Here is a 19,005-nt window from a genome sequence, read left to right as displayed (position 1 = left end):
CGTCTTTTGATGTGGACCAGGGAGCATTGTGACATCAGTCTGGGAGTTCCAACCACACATGGAGCAGCTTCTATTGACATGGAGCAGTAGGGAGCATTGGGAGATCCGAATGCAAGATCTAACCTCATTTGGAGCAGCTTCAGTTGGCATGGAGCAGGAAGTTTTGCGAGATCCATGTGGGATCTCCACTCTCACCTGGATCAGCTTTTAATGACATGTAGCAGCAGGGAGCATTGGGACATCAGAGTGATAGATCCAACCACAAATGGACTGCTTATATTGATATGGAGGAGGGAACATTGGGATATCAGACTGGGAGCTCCAACCTCACAAGGATCAGCGTTTAATGACATGTAGCCGCTGGGAGCATTGGGACATCAGAGTGGTAGGTCTAACCTGAACTGCACCACTTCTACTGACATGGAACAGGGAGCATTGGGACATCAGAGTGGTAGGTCTAACCTGAACTGCACCACTTCTACCGACATGGAGCAGGGAGCATTGGGACATCAGACTGGGAGCTCCAACTTCAAGTAGAGCCGCTTCTATTGACATGGAGCAGCAAGGAGCATTGGAACTCAGGTTGGGAGCTCCAATATCACCTGGAACAGCTTGTATTTACATGGAGGAGGAGGGAGGATTGGGACATTGGGCTTTGGGAAAAGATATTCAACTATTTTAATCTAAAGTAAAATATGTTTCAACACCTCAGATGTTAATTGATTTATGAAGAATCTTTCCCGGAAAAATAATTAATTCTTTAGATAGTAAAGACAAGTCCTGAAAATATTCAACTGAGGAAAACGCATTGGTACAGAGAGAAATGGGAGTGTTGTTTCATGTCTTTGTCTTTTCTTTTCTGGCCGACTCTGGACTTGATTACATCACCGGAAGGACGTTTTCACTCATTTCCTGCAAGTACGGACAGGTCATTAACTTAATCTTAAACTGAAAATTAATGGGAATATGCGATGTTATGTTTAGGCTGGAGTTTACCTCAAATTATGGTGAAAACGCAGCAAAGTCAGTTGCAATTTCCAAGATCAGCAGTGACCTCATTGATTGGCTGATCAGATTGTGAATGGTCTTGTTTTTTAAGATAATTTGAAGTGAATGAATGATGGTGATTATCTTGGTTCTTTGTTCACCTTGTGACTGTTCCTGCTATTGCTCATGTCCTTGTTAACACCACAGCTCTGCCGCGTGTAAAATCTCAGCTGTGCATCTGGCCCGTGGTACAACCATTTGTATAGCTGGCTACGGATCAGGCGGTTGTAACTTCAACATTTACTTTGCGCAAGCGCATTGTGGAGATTCATCACACATCCAACCTACTCATTTTTGTTATGCTGAGGTGGGTAATATTTGAAATTTTCATCTCCACGAACGAAAATTCTTTCACTGTCTTCGACCAGTTAAAAATTACCAAGAGCTGTCAGAGTAAAAATCACACAGCACCAGATTGTATCGAACAGAGTTATTTGGAAGCACCAGTGTTCCATGCACTGTTTCTTCATCAGGTGTTTGTCAACTGTTGGAATCTAAAATGGCTCTGTGTGATTATTAAATGTATCCACCCCAGTCGAACACCAACACCTCCAAGTCATGGGTACCGTCGACACCACGAACGGTCGGTTAAAGTCCAGATGATCTTCCAAAAGATCGCGCATGTTGACACACACACGAAGTTTCTGCAGAAAAACACCCACCTGATGAAGGAGCGGCTCTCCGAAAGCTAGTGCTTCCAAATAAACTCGCTCGACTCTGCTCAGATATTGTGTAATTTTTAACTTTGTCAACTTAACTCAAACACTGACACTTACATATCATAGAGAACATCAGTCATGTCCCACGTTGTCAGAGAAGGCAATCCTGGAATAGCCCAATACATTGCTCATAGGCACGTTTCGTTTTCAGAAACCAGGCCACTCAGTTAAAGCGCAGAATACTAACCACTAGACCACCAGGGATGAGGGCAGAAGCAGTTGCACCGTTTCTTCATAACACAGTTTTTGGAATTATGTCACTGCAGATATGTTTCCCCTCAAAAATGAGTGAATTACCGTGTGTTTAGAGCACGGAAATGGGTCCCTTCATTTCATTTCCCAGTACTTGGTCTGTAAAACTGTAAGCTCTGACGTTTCACCTGAATGCTAATTTCTCTGTAACGTTTTAATCTCGTAAAACATAATAAATGGGATTAAAGTTTGAGATGGGAACTGAACCCCATTTTTACCCATAGACTGAAGCACGCAGACACATTTCCCCAAGTGTGACACAGGCCTCTGGAGAAAACAAGGAGAAAGTAAGATTTCATCGACTGGTCTGATGTTGTCCCATTTCAGAGCTCAACACCAATGTCTGGTTACAGCAAAGAAAGGAAGCATTCAGACCCTCCCGTCCCAGTGTTCCTTGCCCATTGTTTCCCCATTACTCTGTAGTTTATACTAACTTGGTCACTGCTCACGCCCGCTATTTCCTGTCCAGCCGAACGGTTTGCCTCAAGTTCTTGGAATAAAAAACAGGAATGGCCTATTTCAAGCACTTTTCTAGTTTTCACGGACATTGATATCACCACTGAGCAAGCACATTGCCAGCTCAGGGAGAAGGTCTCATCCTTTAGAAAATACAAAGATGATTGGATAGCCTCAGTATTGTAAACCAACCAACAAGACCGGAATAGGGCCGAGGGGATCACGCACAGAAGGATGGGAGAATAGAATGGCGAATCTCATGGTGTCCAGGGTGATGTTAATAGAAATCTTCCCTGGTCGTATAGTGATGAGGATTCAGTGATTTCACTGTCATGACTTGTTAAAGGTTAACGTTTACAGTAATCAATATGAAATACTGCCTGATATTTCGAAGTAGAATGATGTGCAGCAGACAGAATCGTTTCCCTGCATGAACTAATAAGAGAGTTCAGAAGAGCCGGGGAGGAGAAATGAGAGCCAGGAGGAGAAATTAGAAGTTGTTGGCGGATAGGATCAGGATTAACCCTAAGGCTTTCCATAGGTATGTCAGGAATAAAAGAATGGCGAGAGTTAAATTAGGGCCAATCAAGAATAATAGTGGGAAGTTGTGTGTGGAGTCAGAGGAGACATGGGAAACACTAAATAAATATTTGTCGACAGTGTTCACAATAGAAAATAAAAATGTTGGCGAGGAAGATATAGAGATACTTGCATCTAGACTCGAAGAGATTGAGGTTCACAAGGAAGAGGTATTAGAAATACTGCAGAGTGTGAAAATAGACAAGTCCTCTGGGCCGGATGGGATCTATTCTAGGATCCTCTGGGAAGCAAAGGAAGAGATTGCCGAGCCTGTGCCATTGATCTAGCAATCATTATTGTCTACAGGAATAGTGCCTGAGGACTGGAGGATAGCAAATGTGGTTCCCTTGTCAAGAAGGGTAGTGGAGACAACCCTGGTAATTACAGACCAGTGAGTCTCACTTCAGTTGTGGGTAAAGCGTTGGAAAAGGTTCTAAGAGATAGGATTTATAATCATCTAGAAAAGAATAATCTGATCAGGGACAGTCAGCACGGCTTTGTAAAGGATAGGTCGTGCCTAACGAATCTTATGGGTTTTTTGACAAAGTGACCAAGCAGGTGGAGGAGAGTAAGCAGGTTGATGTGCTGTACATGGATTTCAGCAAGGTTTTCGATAAGGTTCCCACAGTAGGCTATTATACAAAATACGGAGGAATGGAATTGTGGGAGACATAGCAGGTTGGATCAGTAATTGACTTGCTGAAAGAAAACAGAGTGTTGTAGTTGATGCAATATGTTCATCTTGGTGTCCAGTTACTAGCGGCATTCCGCAAGGTTCGCTGTGGGGTCCAGGGCTATTCGTCATTTTTATAAATGACCTGGATGAGGGCTTAGAAGGGTGGGTTAGTAAATTTGCGGACAACATTACGGTCGGTGGAGTTGTGCACAGTGACGAAGGATGTAGTAGGTTGCAGAGAGACATAGATAGGATGCAGAGCTGGGCTGAGTGTTGGCAAATGGAGTTTAATGTGGACAAGTGTGAGGTGATATACTTTGGACGGAGTAATCGCAATGCAAAGTACTGGGCTAATGGTAAGATTCTTGGTAGTGCAGATGAGCAGAGAGATCTCGGTGTCCATGTACACAGATCCCTGAAAGTTGCCACCCAGATTGACAGGGTTGTTAAGAAGGATAACAGTGCTTTGGCCTTTATTAATAGAGGGATTGAGTTCTGGAATCAGAAGGTTATGCTGCAGCTGTACAAAGATCTGGTACGGCCCCATTTGAAGTGTTGTCAACAGTTCTGGTCACCGCATTATAAGAAGGATGTTGATGCTTTGGAAAGGGTGCAGAGGGAATTTTCTAGCATGTTGCCTGATATGGAAGGAACGTATTACGAGGAAAGACTGAGGGCCTTGAGGCTGTCCTCGTTTGAGAGAAGACTGAAAGGTGACTTAATAGAGACATACAAGATAATCAGAGGTTTAGATAGGGCGGACAGGGAGAGTCTTTTTCCAAGTATGGAGACGGCAAACACGAGGGTCATAACTTTAAAGTGAGGGGAGGTAGGTACAAGACAGAAGTCAGAGGTAGTTTCTTTACTCAGAGAGTAGTTAGGGCATGGAATGCTTTGCCTGTAACGGTGGTAGATTCGCCAAGATTAAGTGCATTTAAGTCGTCATTGGAGAGGCATATGGACGTACAGGGAATAGTGTAGATGGGATGGGCTTCAGATTAGTATGACAGGGCGGCACAACATCGAGGGCCGAAGGGCCTGTACTACGCTCTAATGTTCTATATGCTGCAGATCCACATCAGCAATGTCATCTACAATTGCCTGACGTTCAATCAGTTTAAAACAAGAACGGAGGGGGCGTCAGGAAAACGGAAGGGGAATAGTGGTTTGTGAGAGTTAACTACATGCCTCGTGGAGCCAGGTTCAATGTAGATAATGAATATCGGTTTTCCTGTTTACCTTGGTATACTGATCACTACGGATCAATGACCCAATATTGTCTGCCCTTTGTGTGTTTTTCTTTGTACATTTCACCTCGGTTCAGTGCTCCGGGGGACCACGCTTTTTTAAATTTGGAACATTTTACACAGGTCGGTTTTGCAGCTTCATATTAAGGCCAACAATTTTAGGAACAGATAAACACCATTCAGACCATCAAGTCTGTTCCACTATTGAATGGTTTCATATCTGATCTGTTAACCTTGAACTGCACATTCTTGCGTTTCCCCATAACGCTTGATGTCTTTGCTGTTTGAAGATCTGCCGATCTCAGCCTCATTACACCTCATGACACTTCCTCAACAGCCTTCTGCTCCAAGAAAGTCCACTGATACGGAACTGTCTGAGAGAATAAATGCTTCTTCGTCTCTATTTTAATTGTGAGATCCGCATTCTTATACGAAGTTAAAAATCGCACAACACCAGGTCATAGTCCAACAGGTTTAATGGAAGCAATAGCATTTGTAGAGCTGCTCCTTCATCAGGTGGCTATGGAGTACACAGTGGTAAGGTACAGAATTTATAGCGAAAGGTTACAGTGTAATGTCACTGAAATTATACATTGGAAAAATACCTTGATTGCTTGTTAAGTCTTCCATCTGTTAGAATGACTATGTAAGGTTCATTTCTTTCTTATGTGCTTCGAAAAACTTTCTTTTGACAGTTACATTCTCAGGTGGACTTTACCAATTAGTGTCAGCACAGATAATATGTTGAAGGTGCTCGGCCCCTAGTGCTGCATCTATACCATAATGTTTAGACTGATGCTCATCTTAAAAAAAAGAAGCTACAGGCAAAGGATGCCTTAAGACATGGTACATTGGTGAAGCTGAGCAGAGGCGACAGCAATGGAATGAGCGCTGCACATCAATCAACAGACAGGCGTTCCCCTTCCCAGTTAGAGAACACTTCAGTGATCCAGGACAGTCGACCTCGGATCTTCGGGTGACAATCCTCCAAGGCGGTCTTCGGAACAGGCAGCAGCTAAAAGTGCCCCCACAGAGACTGATAGCTAAATTCGGTACCCATGGTCATTGGGTTCATGTCACAGTACAGGTGATCCCATTGCCCTATCTACAAACAGAGACCCTCCTACAATTGAGTGCGCACGCGCACGTGCAAGCACACACACACACACGCACACACACACACACACACACACACACACACACACACACACCCCTCCGTGGGGTGAATTTGTACTTGCAGAGTTACATTGTACTTTGCTCAAAAACTGCATGAATCCATGTAAGTCTCTGGGAACTCATTTTTATAAATTAGAATCATTCGAAACAATATGGAACGGACAGCAGCACATGGGGGTAGACACCAGTTGTTAAACTTCACCTGAGAATGAAACTTTAAAATAAAAAAGTTTTGCACTTTACGTATGAAAGAAGTGAAGCTCACATGGTCATTCTAACAGATCGGAGACTTAGCAAACAATCAAGGGAGTTTTCAATGTACAATTTCAGTTACGACACGATCCGAGTGAATCTCTGCTGCAACTTTCCCAGTGCGATCTCATCCCTGGACAATTCTAGCACTGAGCCGAATGAACATATTTCTATTCTGTAACAGCATCGGGGGTGGCTCTGCAGCATTTATTGCCTTCCGGTTTGGAGTCACGTGGACGCCAGATTAGATAAGGACGGTAGTTTCCTTCCCTCAAGGACGTCAGTGAAACACATGGGTTTTTCAGACAACGTATTCTTAATTCTAGGCATTTATTGCATTCATATACTATCATCGTCGTGGTGTGGTGAGAATCCAACTCTTCTCCTCAGAATATTACCTGGCTTTGCTGTGTTAACAATCCAGTGATAATACCACTAGGCTATCGCAGAAAGCCCTCATGGGGGATCTTTTCCAATAGAGTCTCTTTTCCCCAATTATTCCTTATGCCCTTTTATTGAGCCTCACACTCCAATAATCTTTTGTCCATGTCAGTAAAAGCTGCTAAAAGAGAATTGATCTCACAGCCAAGGTATCCAAACGGATCGAATGATTTGAAGGTGCCAATGAAGAGATTGGGGCAACAGTGAGTGCAAAGGCACAGACTGGATGGTATCAACGTGAAAGTGTATGTTAGATTGTGCAATGCCTCAGTCAAATGGGATGAGGGACGGAAAAGAGAGTTAGGGAGAGTGCGAGGGAGAAACATCTTCGAGAACTTTTGGGTTTCAATCCTGATACATGAAACGTAGAAATATCAGAGAACAAAATTCGATGGAAAACAGATCATCACCTCGGGGAATATTATCTTGTAAAAACGATTAATTTCTGACCGTGTTACACCAAAAGTAAAACTTTGAGAGAACTGACCGCCATGCTGTGGATTTGAGCTGCGGTCGCTGCAATCACAACGCAGAATACGAACTACTAAACGGTTATAGCATTCCACAGACCACACTTGTAAACTGCAACCAGTATGGTAGCAGAGGAAATGTCAGGAAGAATGTACAATATCAGGACTTAGCGACAGGCATGTGGAACGCAGAATGAACCGAATCTTTAACTTTAGCATCCCCAGAGACTGTGGAGATTCCATGAATGAGAGTACAGGAGAATGGGATGAACAAAACTCTCCAACTCTTGGCAGAGTGCAGAATATTGTTGAAACGTATGCTTCAATAGCATTATATTTGAACATCGGCTACTTCATCACTTTGCCCACACAAGGCAGGACCAATTGCTGCAGGCAATCACACATCATTCCAGTTCCAGAACCGGAATCAGAGAAACTGTGTGAAGCATGCACGAAGATCCAATTGGAAACTGGGATGGAATGACGGGAGAGAGGAGCATGTATTTCCAAGGTTGGGACAGCTCCTGGTCAAAAGCGGGGCGGAAGGGAATACTTGCCCCCATTTATAATATTATGACCATAAACAGTACATGTTGCTGAGACAGCCGATTGGCGCATCTTAAGCGTGTGGAGACTTTAACTTTGGATTGACAATGTTCGAAATTTCATTTTCCTGTTTGGATCAGTGGTTTTGACATTGGCATCTGCTTTTGTTCGCATCAGCTCAGAATCAGCTTCTTGTTCCCAATAAATACTGCAACCTGGAGAAGGTGGTGTTGTGGTTATATAATAAACTACTCATCCCTGGGGACTCACACACGGAACTGGTAATGTTAAAGTTCGATGAATAAAACCTGGAATGAACGCCTGATCTCAGGAACAGAGAACATGCCTTTCATTTCCTGCAATCCCATTCATGCATGTCGCTTATAGGGGACGCTCCCATCTTTACCCAATCCTGCCTACTTGTGTCTCCAGGACCTGAACAAACTAGCTGACCCTTCATCCGAGAATGAAAACCGTGTGGGAAAGCAGGCCATTCAGCCCTTGCAGTCGACACAATCCCTCTGAAGCACATCCTATCAGACCCACACTCCATACCTATTCCATTCCCCTTCATTTCCAATGGCTGATCCCAGGAACCTTCACACCTACAGACTGTGGGAGGAAACTCAAGCAAGCAAAGAGAGAATGTGCAAACTGCACACAGTCACACGAGACTGGGATCGAATCCATGTCCCTCGAGCAGCGAGGCAGCAGCGAATCAGGATGAACAACAAATGCTGTCCTGACCAGCGACATCCACACCCTGTGGGTGTATCAGGAAGAATAAAAACACATTCACAACATGGACAACGGGACTTACGTCTGCGTGGACATGATTTGAACCAATAGTTCATCCTGGGTAGATACAAGGACACCGATATCACACAGAAACCAGGGCAATGAGGAATTCAATAACCTGCTGAAGTGGAAACTCATTTACTCAGTCAAACTGGGGACAGATTGTTCAACAATGCCGTGTGTGGGAAGGGCTCAATGAGCATAAGAACCTCCAGAGTAACCAGCAAGATTACATATCCCAGAAGGAGATCAATTAAACTGTCAACGCTGCTGTTAATCCAAATCAGCTGCCAGTTTCATTTCGTCAAAGTCATAGACACATACAGCCTTTCACTCCTCCCAGCTCATACTGAATATAATAACAAACTAAACGAGTCGCATCTGATGGCTCTTGTAACTGCTGAGGGTTAATAATGCCCTTGTGATATTATTACTGCATTGTTAATATGAATGTCCAGATATAATTCTGTGGACACGGGTTCAAACCCTGGCGTGGCAGATGCTGGAATTTTATTTAAACAAATACCTAGAGTCTAATGATGATGTTGAATCAGTAGATCTGATTCACTAATGCTTGATAGGGAAGGAAACTGCCATACCTATCTGGTCTGGCTGGTATGTGATTCCAGATCCATAATATCGTGGTTGATTCTGAACTTCTCTCTGGGCAATAAATTATGTAATAAGCATGAACGAATAGCTTTTGTTAATCCCACTGATACTTTCCAATTCATTTATCGATTCAAATATCCTGTAAATATTGTAAATGTACTTTCATTCATCACTGCCTCAGGAAGTGAATTGCACACCTAAACCATCCTCTGTTAAAAAAAAGCCTCTCATGTCTTATTTTAAATCCCTCTTTTCACTTTAAACATTTGCCCTCTCGTCTTGAAGTGCTCCCTCCTTGGAGAAAAGACAGTTACAGTTAACTCCAGCCGAACTCTCAATAATTTATAAATTTCTATCAGGTCGCCTTTCAAACTCCAGTGCTCGAGTGAAAATATTCTCAGCCTATCCAGCCTTTCGTTATAACACAAACCTTCCCCACTACCAATATGCTGATACACGTCTTCTAAACCTACTCCAGCTGAATAATTTCCTTGCTATTACTGGGCGGCAAGGACTGGACACAGTATTCCAGAAGAGGCATCACCCAATGTCCTATTCAACTTCAACATAACGTACCAACTCCTCCGCTCAAAGGACTGAGCAACGAAGGCAAGATGACATTTTTTAAACCATTCTGTCTATATATGAAGCAAATTAAAATGAATTATGTACTTGCAATCCTGGCCTCTGTGTTCCACAACACGATGCAATGCCCGATCATTAATTGTATAAGCATACTAATATTTGTTGTAGCAAAATGCAATACCTTCCATGTATCCAGATTGAACTTCATGTGACATTTTTCAGCCCAAAGACGCAATGGATTAAGATCCTTCTGGAACCTTCGATAACCTTCTTTACATCTCCAATTCTGCTGTCCTTTGCAAGCTTATGAACCATGGCTTCTATGAGTTCTATTGTTTTCTCATACAGGTCAACGATTTTTACTTATTTGTCGTGGCCATCATTTAGCTGTTTGCAAATCAGGTAACAATTATTCATGTAGTTAACCATGAGGAAGAAAGCCGTAGATTGCAGGGAGATTGGAAACAATTGGCAAGAAAATGTGCTGAAAGGAATTCAATCCAGTGAAGTGGGTGATAATGAATTTGAGGATGCACAATGAGAAAAGTGTGAAAACTGAGTGGTTTAAAGTAATAAAAGAGAAATTATAGAGGACATTCACGAATGTTTGAAGGTGACTGGATAAGGGATCAATTGGTCTCGATGATCTTGACCGCAGGTGGGAATATAAGAGCAGGAAAACGATGCTGGAACTTTAGCAATGGCCTATTCAAGATCAATAGACAGGGGAATCAGATGGACGGAAGTGCATACTGCAGGTGCTGGAAATCAGAATCAAGATTAGAGTGGTGCTGAAGAAGCACAGCAGGTCAGGCAGCATCCGAGTTGCAGAAAAAAATAACGTTTCGGGCAAACGCCCTTCATCAGGAGTAAAGGTGGGAGCCTCGTGGGTAGAGCGATAAACGGGAGGACTGGGTCTGGGAAGGATTTAGCTGATAGTGCAAGAGTTGGATAGAGATGGGGTTAAAGGAGCTAGGTCGGAGAAGAGGGTGGAACGGATAGGTGGAAAGGAAGATAGACAAGTGGGACAGGTCAGTAGGATGGTGCCAAGTTAGAAATTTGGAACACGGATAAGGTGGCCGTGGGGAGATGAGAAAACTGGTGAAGACCACGTTGATGCCCTGGGGTTGAGGGTCCCGAGGTGGAAGATCTGGCGTCTGGTGGTGAGTGAATGGCGGTGGAGAAGACCCAGGAACTGCATGTCGTTGGGAGAGTCGGGGGACGTGGTAATTGATGTTTTTGGTCATGGGGCGTTGGAGTTGAATGTTGCAGGTTCCCTGGAAATGTTCTCTGAAGCGCTCTCCGAGAATGTACCTGTTGGCCCCAATGTAAAGGAGACCGCATGGCGAGCCACAGATGCAATAAATGACATGTGTGGAAGTGCATACGGATATTTGATGGATGTGGAAGGCTCATTGGAGCCCTGCAAAGATGTGAGAGGGAAGATGTGGGTGCAGGTTTTCCAATCCTGTGGTGGCAGGGGAAGGTGCCGTGAGGGGAGGGTGGGTTTTTGGAGGGCGTGGACTTGACTAGGTCGTCGTGGAGGAAAGATTCTTTGTGACAAGTGGATAGGGGTGGGGAGGGAAATATAATTTTCCCTGTCACTGCAGGAATTGCAAAACCTGCACCCACATCTACCTCCTCACCTCTGTCCAAGGCTCTCATGGAGGCTTCCACATCCATCAAAGTTTCGCCTGCACTTCCACACATTCCATTTCTTGTATACATTCCACCCGATGCGGTCTCCTCTAAGTTGGAGAGAGGAGATGTGTTCTCACACAATAATTCAGAGAATATCTCCAGGATACCCGCAAGAATAAACCCCAGTGCCCCATGGCCAAACATTTCAACTCCTCTTCCAACTCTCCGGAGGACATGAAGGTCCTGGGCCTCCTGTATCGCCACTGCCTCACGACCCGATGCCTGGAGGAAGAAAACATCATCATCTGCCTCGGGACACTTCAACCCCTTTGCATCAATTCGGACTTCACCCGTTCCCTCATTTCTCCTCCCCCTACCGTACCCCAGTTCCCACCTTCCAGCTCAACTCAGTCCGCCTGACTTGTCCCACCTGTGCATCTTCATTCCCACCTATCCACTCCACCTACTTCTCTGACATTTCATGTTCACCCCACACCCGCATCCACTTACAGCACTCTCAGCTACCTTCTCCCCAGCCCCACCCCCTTCCCATTTATCTCTCCATCCCATGTGCTCCCAGTCTCATTCCTGATGAAGGGCTTTTGACTGAAACGTCCATTCTTCCTGATCCTCAAATGCTGCCGGACCTGTTGTGCTTCTCCAACACCACTCTAATCTTGAGGGGAGTCAGTTGATTGAGACGATTTTCAGATATTTTCTATTGTTAACCACAGGCTGTGGATGATAGCAGAACTTTAGCAACCACCAGTTTAGGGAACAGCTAAAGGAATGAGCACAAGTCTGGTCACCGCATACATCAACATTTTTCTTAAATTTGTAAGATAAAAGATGGAAGGCTGAAGTATGCAACTTTGCCCATCAAGGCCGTTTCACTAATGAGTTTCTCACTGATTCCTTTCCAAGTCAGGGTGCTATGGGCCTTGGAGGGGAACTTGAAAACGGTGGCGTTTTGTTGCATCTTCCAACCTTGTCCTTATCGTCAGTACAGCTGTGGAGCTTTGAATGTTGTCAAAAATGCCCGAATGACTTACTCCAGTGCATCTTATAGTTGGTGCACTCTGCTGCAATTGTGCCTTAGCGGTGAAGGGAATGAATATTGCAGGTGTTGAATAGGGTACACTCAAGTGACTGCATTGTCGTGGACGGTGTCCAGTTCCTTAAGTGTTATTGAAGTTACACCCATCTCGGCAAATGGAGAGAGTTATATTCCACGTCTCATTTGTGCCTTCCAAACGATGTAGGATTCACAGAACAATGAGTTGAGTTTATAATCAAAAAATGTCTCAAGAACATGTCATTGTTGTCAAAGTGTTTATGTAGCCAGTTTCTATAAGCTTTTCCCCCAAAATAATAGTTCTGTGGACGATTACACGGGGTAATTTGTTGACAGTAAAGTTATTGAATGTCAATGAGATATGATTAAATTATCATTTGTCAGAGTGATCATTACTCTATTTCGGCCTTGTGTGGACCAATCTGATTCCAGTCACTGTCTGATTTCAAGATCCAATTCCCGTCTGTGCTTGAAATTTCAACTGTTTCTTCTCATAAATGTCTCCACCTGCCTTAATAATATGGAAGGACGCTGCAGGGGACAGCAGAGATTAATGAACATGTTGTCAACACTGGAGAAAACGGAGCTTCGTGGAATGATTAGTTCGGCTGGGATTATTCTCCTTGAAACAAAGGAGAGGGAGGGGAGCTCTATAATCACATAGTAACATTTATAAAGGTTCAATACTCATGGGATCTTGACAGGGTAGATACGGGCATGTGGTTCACCCTCTGCTATGAGGAGAGCACCAGAGGACATGAACTCAGAATTAGATATTGCCTATTTAATTCAGAAATGAGGAGTAATTTCTTTGCTCAGGATCCAGTGAATCGGTGGAACTCCTTGCCGAAATGGTTGTTGAGGCTGAGTTGTTTTGTATTTTCAAACTGTGCCAGACAGATATTTAACCAGAAAGATGATGAAGCTTTGTCATGGCACTGCAGGAGAATGGAGTTGAGGATTATCAGATCAGCCATGAGTTCGTTGAATGGTGGAGCCGACTCAATGGGCTGAATGGCCGACTTCCAATCCTACGTCATTTGGTCTAACGCCTTATTTTATTGATGCCTTTAGAATTCTGAGGGGATGGGATGATCAGACAGATCAGGAACGAAGCTCATAAGTTCATGAACGAGAAATGTGCTGTGGCCTGGAGACAACAAATGGCACTGGGCACACCACAGATGGATATGTGCAGATGTTGTGATTGCTAAAGAAAATTGGTAGATCTAATATTGTTGCCAACTTGGTGATCACACCAGATGATGGATCGCGGTATGATTCACACAGCAAAAGGTTGTGAAAGAATGAATGATTCCTTTCATTGGAAAAGTTTTCTGTGGTTCCAATTCAATCGACTGTTTAAAATACTGATCAGAACTTTGTGTGGAGTATTACAGTAAAATTTACAAGCCCACTGGATAAACTATTGCAGCCGATCTCTCCTTATTTGTTCACCGTTCTTTCGATGTAAATTCATAGAAGGTCAAGATGGAATGAAAGGAGAATAGAAACACTTGCCCTCCTTTTCATTATCCCAATGTAACTTACAACAGAACCATATTGCTCTACTTCGACTTTGATGAGGTATCGATTTATCACAATTCTCCGGTGCAATGAAGGGCAAGAGCAAGATTCTCCATCCAAAGTATCCTAAAGATGCGAGGCACAAAGGGAAATCACAGCTGCGTTTCATAGAAGTAAAAGCCAGAGTCGGATTCAAATCCACACAAGCACAATGGAAGAGCAACCCGTCGCCTGAACCCCTGGGAGACTACAGCCCATTGCAAAGGCGCTCACATGTGACCCCGTCAAGATCACATATGGTGCACCGAGTGAATAAGAAATTCCCTGAGCGGAATCGAATCCACACCATTAAGTTTCTGCTTTCAGCAGAATAATAATACCAGCAAAATCCAAGGGATTGACCTCGTCCTTGGAAGTAATACCTTGTCCTTGATTTATTTCGAGTCAGAACTGTCTCAGAATGACCCAGCAAACATGAAATTCGCGTCACATTCACACGCACATTTCGTCGTGACGCATAATTTCTTCAGACAGTTCCTGTCTAACGTGAAGAAGTATATATGGAGAGAGAAGTGAAGGTGATGTTTGACCTCGATGGTCTTTCTCATATGGCTGAAACTGAAATGGGTAAAATTACCGGAAATGCAGTGTTGTTCGTTTCATTTTATTAATTTTGCTTCAACTTCACTCTGTTCATTCTAATGATCGGAATTGAATTGGATTTATGTGATTGGAACGTTAAATGTTGCATTCAATTTTGCTCCGAATTTATTTCAGCTTAAAGAAAATACTGATGAGAAAAACAGAAGGTTAAACGACAAAACAGGATGCCAGTTTTGATGCTCAGTTTCTTTGGCAGATTCCAGTGGGTGTCAAATGAACCCAACATTATGGCGATTGTCCTCCCACCTTTAAGGCATGGGATTAAAGCAGGAAATCGATCTCTAAGAGACGGGTCACTTCCTATTCATTATCGAATAGCTTTCCTTGACAATATACCAAATCTGCTCAGTTCCATTTATAATGCTTCATGTGGAAAATTAATAGAAATCTTTCAAAACTCTGTGGTTTTTTTGCTGAATCTTACTCAGATGCAGACGTTTCCGATATTTCTTTGCATTTGAAGTCGTCCAAATTAGATATTGTTTCCTCGCACCTTCTACCCCCCACACCCCACTTTTACACTTTTACCTGGCCACAGGCTGTCTCTCTCCTGGTGAAACTCACTGCTTGTGCTCTCTAAATGTGCCTTTCCAAATATTTTGGAAACACATTCGCTGAGTGACAGAAATTCTGCTCCCATCATTTATTTGTCCTACATCTATGGTTTTGAATGCCTGACGTTCAGAAATATACGAACTTGAAAGAGTGAATTTACCACATATTTACTCTCGCCAAACCTCAAATACTCTGGAAATCTTCCATTCGGTTTTCCTTGGTTCAGTGTCAAATTTTCCAAAACACAAATAAATAAAATTCCATCCCCCATCCCCACGAAACGCCGTCAGCATGTCTCTAATGTCTTAACGGGCCAGTAAACGCTGGCAGTGTCGTCTCTGATAGAATCACAGATTCCCCCTACAATGCAGAAAGTGCAGTTCAGCCAATCGAGTCTGTAGGGAGACTCTGAACAGCATCTCAACCAGACCTAGCTCCTGTCTCTATCCCCGCAGGCCTCTGGCTTGTGATTTCAAATAAACCTGTTGGAATAAAACCTGGCATCGTGTGACTGCTGACGATATCACTGCGTTACCCATGGCTAATTCACTTAATTTACTGAATTCACTCCCTGGACACATCAGCGCAATTTAACATGGCCAATCTACCAATCCTACAGACTTAACAGCAGTTGGAGCCACTGAGCAAATGTGCCATCACATTGAACACTATCTGTATCACTTACACATTGGTAACACAGCCGAGTGAAAGCAAGCTGCGCCTATCAACCTGAATTCAATGCTTACAAACGCGGTTCTGCGCTGTTCAACCTCATTCGTGCTGCTGGAAATGTTTCTGCACTCAGATCTGAATGGGTTTGCTCTTTTCTTCCTCAGATTCCTGCTTTAAATAAACATATCAGTCAGGAACAACTCTATATAATGGTTTTCATTGCAACACAAACACAATGTGCAATTGGCTGAAGTTACGTGTTTGCACTGTCACTGACACTCTCTCTCCCCAGGAGCTGCAGACCTTCCTCACGCTGATTCAGACAAAACTGTCCTTCCTGAGACATGTCCCATTGAGAATGGAAGGCCAGGCATTAATAACCTTCACTGGGGAACAGAGCGACAGGTTTAAAACCTTTACGATGCCCCCAGCGGAGTATTGAGCCCTGTGACAAGTGGGAACACTAACCACGATACTGTGGAGGACAACAACATCGAAGGAGGCCCTTCAGCCTGTTGTGTCCACACTTGTCAATCACAACTGCTTAACGACCTGAATCAAGTATTCCATCGTTTAGCCCATAATCTTACATGTTTTGGCATCACAAATTAACATCTCAATTTTTTTTAAGGTTAGAATGGTTTCCGCCTCTCTGACCCTTTCCGCAAATCTACTCAAACTTTTCTGCCTTTTCCCGAAATCTCTTGGCCGCAGTGTTCGATCTCTCCATCAATAAGAAACGCTTCTTTCAGTCTATCCTATCCATATCCTCAGTATTTAGTACATCTCAGTCATGTCTTCTCCAATCTCCTCTGCTCGGTGACAGACAACCCCAGTCTGTCCAATCTCTCCTCACAACTGAATCTCTTCAGCCCAGACAATATCCCAGTGAATCTCTACTGCAACGTTCCCAGTGCGATCACATCCATGCAGTACTCTGAATTGCAGAACTGCACACAGTAATCTAGCTTGAGCCAAATGAACTTTTTTTCTATTCTGTTACAGTATGAGGGCGTCGCTGGCTCGGCAGTATTGATTGGTATCCCTAATTGCACAGCGGACAGTTGAAACTCAACCATATTGTAGTGAGTCTGGAGTCACATGGAGGCGCGAGCAGGTAAGAATGGCAGTTTCATTCCTTAAATGACGTCAGATGTTTTTTCAACAATTGAACATGGATATATAGGAGTTATTAGATTCGTAATTCTAGATATTTATTGAATCCCAATTTTACCACCTATCATGGTCGGAGTCAAACCCAGGGTCCTGGTGTCTGAATCAACAGTTCAGTGTTCAGTGGGAATAGCGCTCGGGCATTGCAGAAAAGCAGTGAAACTGATCTTATCCAATGAAGTCGCTTTTCCCCGATACTGTTCTGTGCCATTTTGCTGAGCTTGACCCCACCCCCCCCCAACCCCAATAATATCTGGTCCATATCAGTAAAAGCTGCTACATGAGTATTGATCTCCCAACAGTGGTAACCAAATGGATCAAATGGTCTGCAGATCCCGATGGTGGGGTTGGGGCACGTTAAACCAGCAACAGTGACCCCAGCCACACAGACAGATCGGTATCAATGGGAGAGTCTGTATTAGATTCTGCAATGCCTTAGTGAAGTAGGAAATGACTCCGTAAACACATGATGAAAGAGCAGCGCTCCTAAAGCTAGTGCTTCAATTAAACCTGTAAGACCATAACCTGGTGTTGGGTCATTTTTAACTTTGTACTCCATAGTCCAACACATGCATCTCCAAATTAATGAAATGGGGGTATGTGATGGAAAGTTCGGTTAGTGATCGTAGGAGGGAAGAAATCTCTGAGAACGGGTGGATTTGAATTCTGACATATGAAACGCAGAGATGTGAGCGAGCAGAGCTTGAAGGATAAAAATCACCTTGGAGAAAATCAAAACTTTAAAACAACTGATTCCTTTGTGTTTCACAAAAGACTGGGACACATAGAGTATTTGCTGCCATGATTCGGATACGAGCTGCGGTTGCTGCGGCCACAATGCGGAATACTAACCACTATACAAACACGGCAACCCACAGATGAACACACTACCCTCATGCAATAAATACAGTATCATAAGGAATGTTCGGCAGGGCACCAAGTGCACGATATCAGTGCTTAGCGAACAGTAGCAGATATGTGGGAACTCAGAATGGTCTGACCGTTTAACATCGGTTTCCCCCAGTGGCTGTGTTGATTCCATCATTAATGTGTTGAGGGCTGAGAGAAAGAGATTTCTCCAAAACATCAAAGACTCCGGGGACAGTGCAGCTTTTGTTACCTGCACATTCGCCAATATCATTTATTCTATCCGTTGCTCCCAGTGCAGTCTCCTGTACATTCGGGAGACTGGGCGCCTCTTAGCAGAGCGCTTTATGGAACATCTCTGGGACACCCGCACCAATCAACCACAGCCCTGTGGCCCAACATTTCAACTCCCCCTCACACTCTGCCGAAGACATGGAGGTCCTCGGCCTCCTTCACCGCCGCTCCCTCACCACCAGACACCTGGAGGAAAAACGCCTCATCTTCCGCCTCGGAACACTTCAAACCCAGGGCATCAATGTGGACTTCAACAGTTTCCTCATTTCCCCTTCCCCACCTCACCCCATTTCCAAACTTCCAGCTCAGCACTGTCCCCATGACTTGTCCTGACTTGTCCTACCTGCCTATCATCTATTGCACCTATCCATTCCACTCTCCCCCCCGACCTATCACCTTCATCCCCTCCCACATTTAACTATTGTACTCTATGCTACTTTCGCCTCACCCCCACCCTCATCTCACTTATCTTTCCACCTTTCAGGCTCTCTGCCTGAATTCGTGATGAAGAGCTTTTGGCCGAAACCTCGATTTTACTGCTCCTCGGATGCTGCCTGAACTGCTGTGCTCTTCCAGCACCACTAATCCAGAATCTGGTTTCCACCATCTGCAGTCATTGTTGTTACCAAGCTTTTGTTGAAATGTATACTTCAATAGCAATGCAGTTTAACATCGGTTACTT

This window comes from Chiloscyllium punctatum, chromosome 23 (assembly GCF_047496795.1).
Source record: "Chiloscyllium punctatum isolate Juve2018m chromosome 23, sChiPun1.3, whole genome shotgun sequence".
Classification (NCBI taxonomy): domain Eukaryota; kingdom Metazoa; phylum Chordata; class Chondrichthyes; order Orectolobiformes; family Hemiscylliidae; genus Chiloscyllium; species Chiloscyllium punctatum.
The sequence above is the reverse complement of the archived record's forward strand: the minus strand, read 5'-3'. Positions refer to the sequence as shown.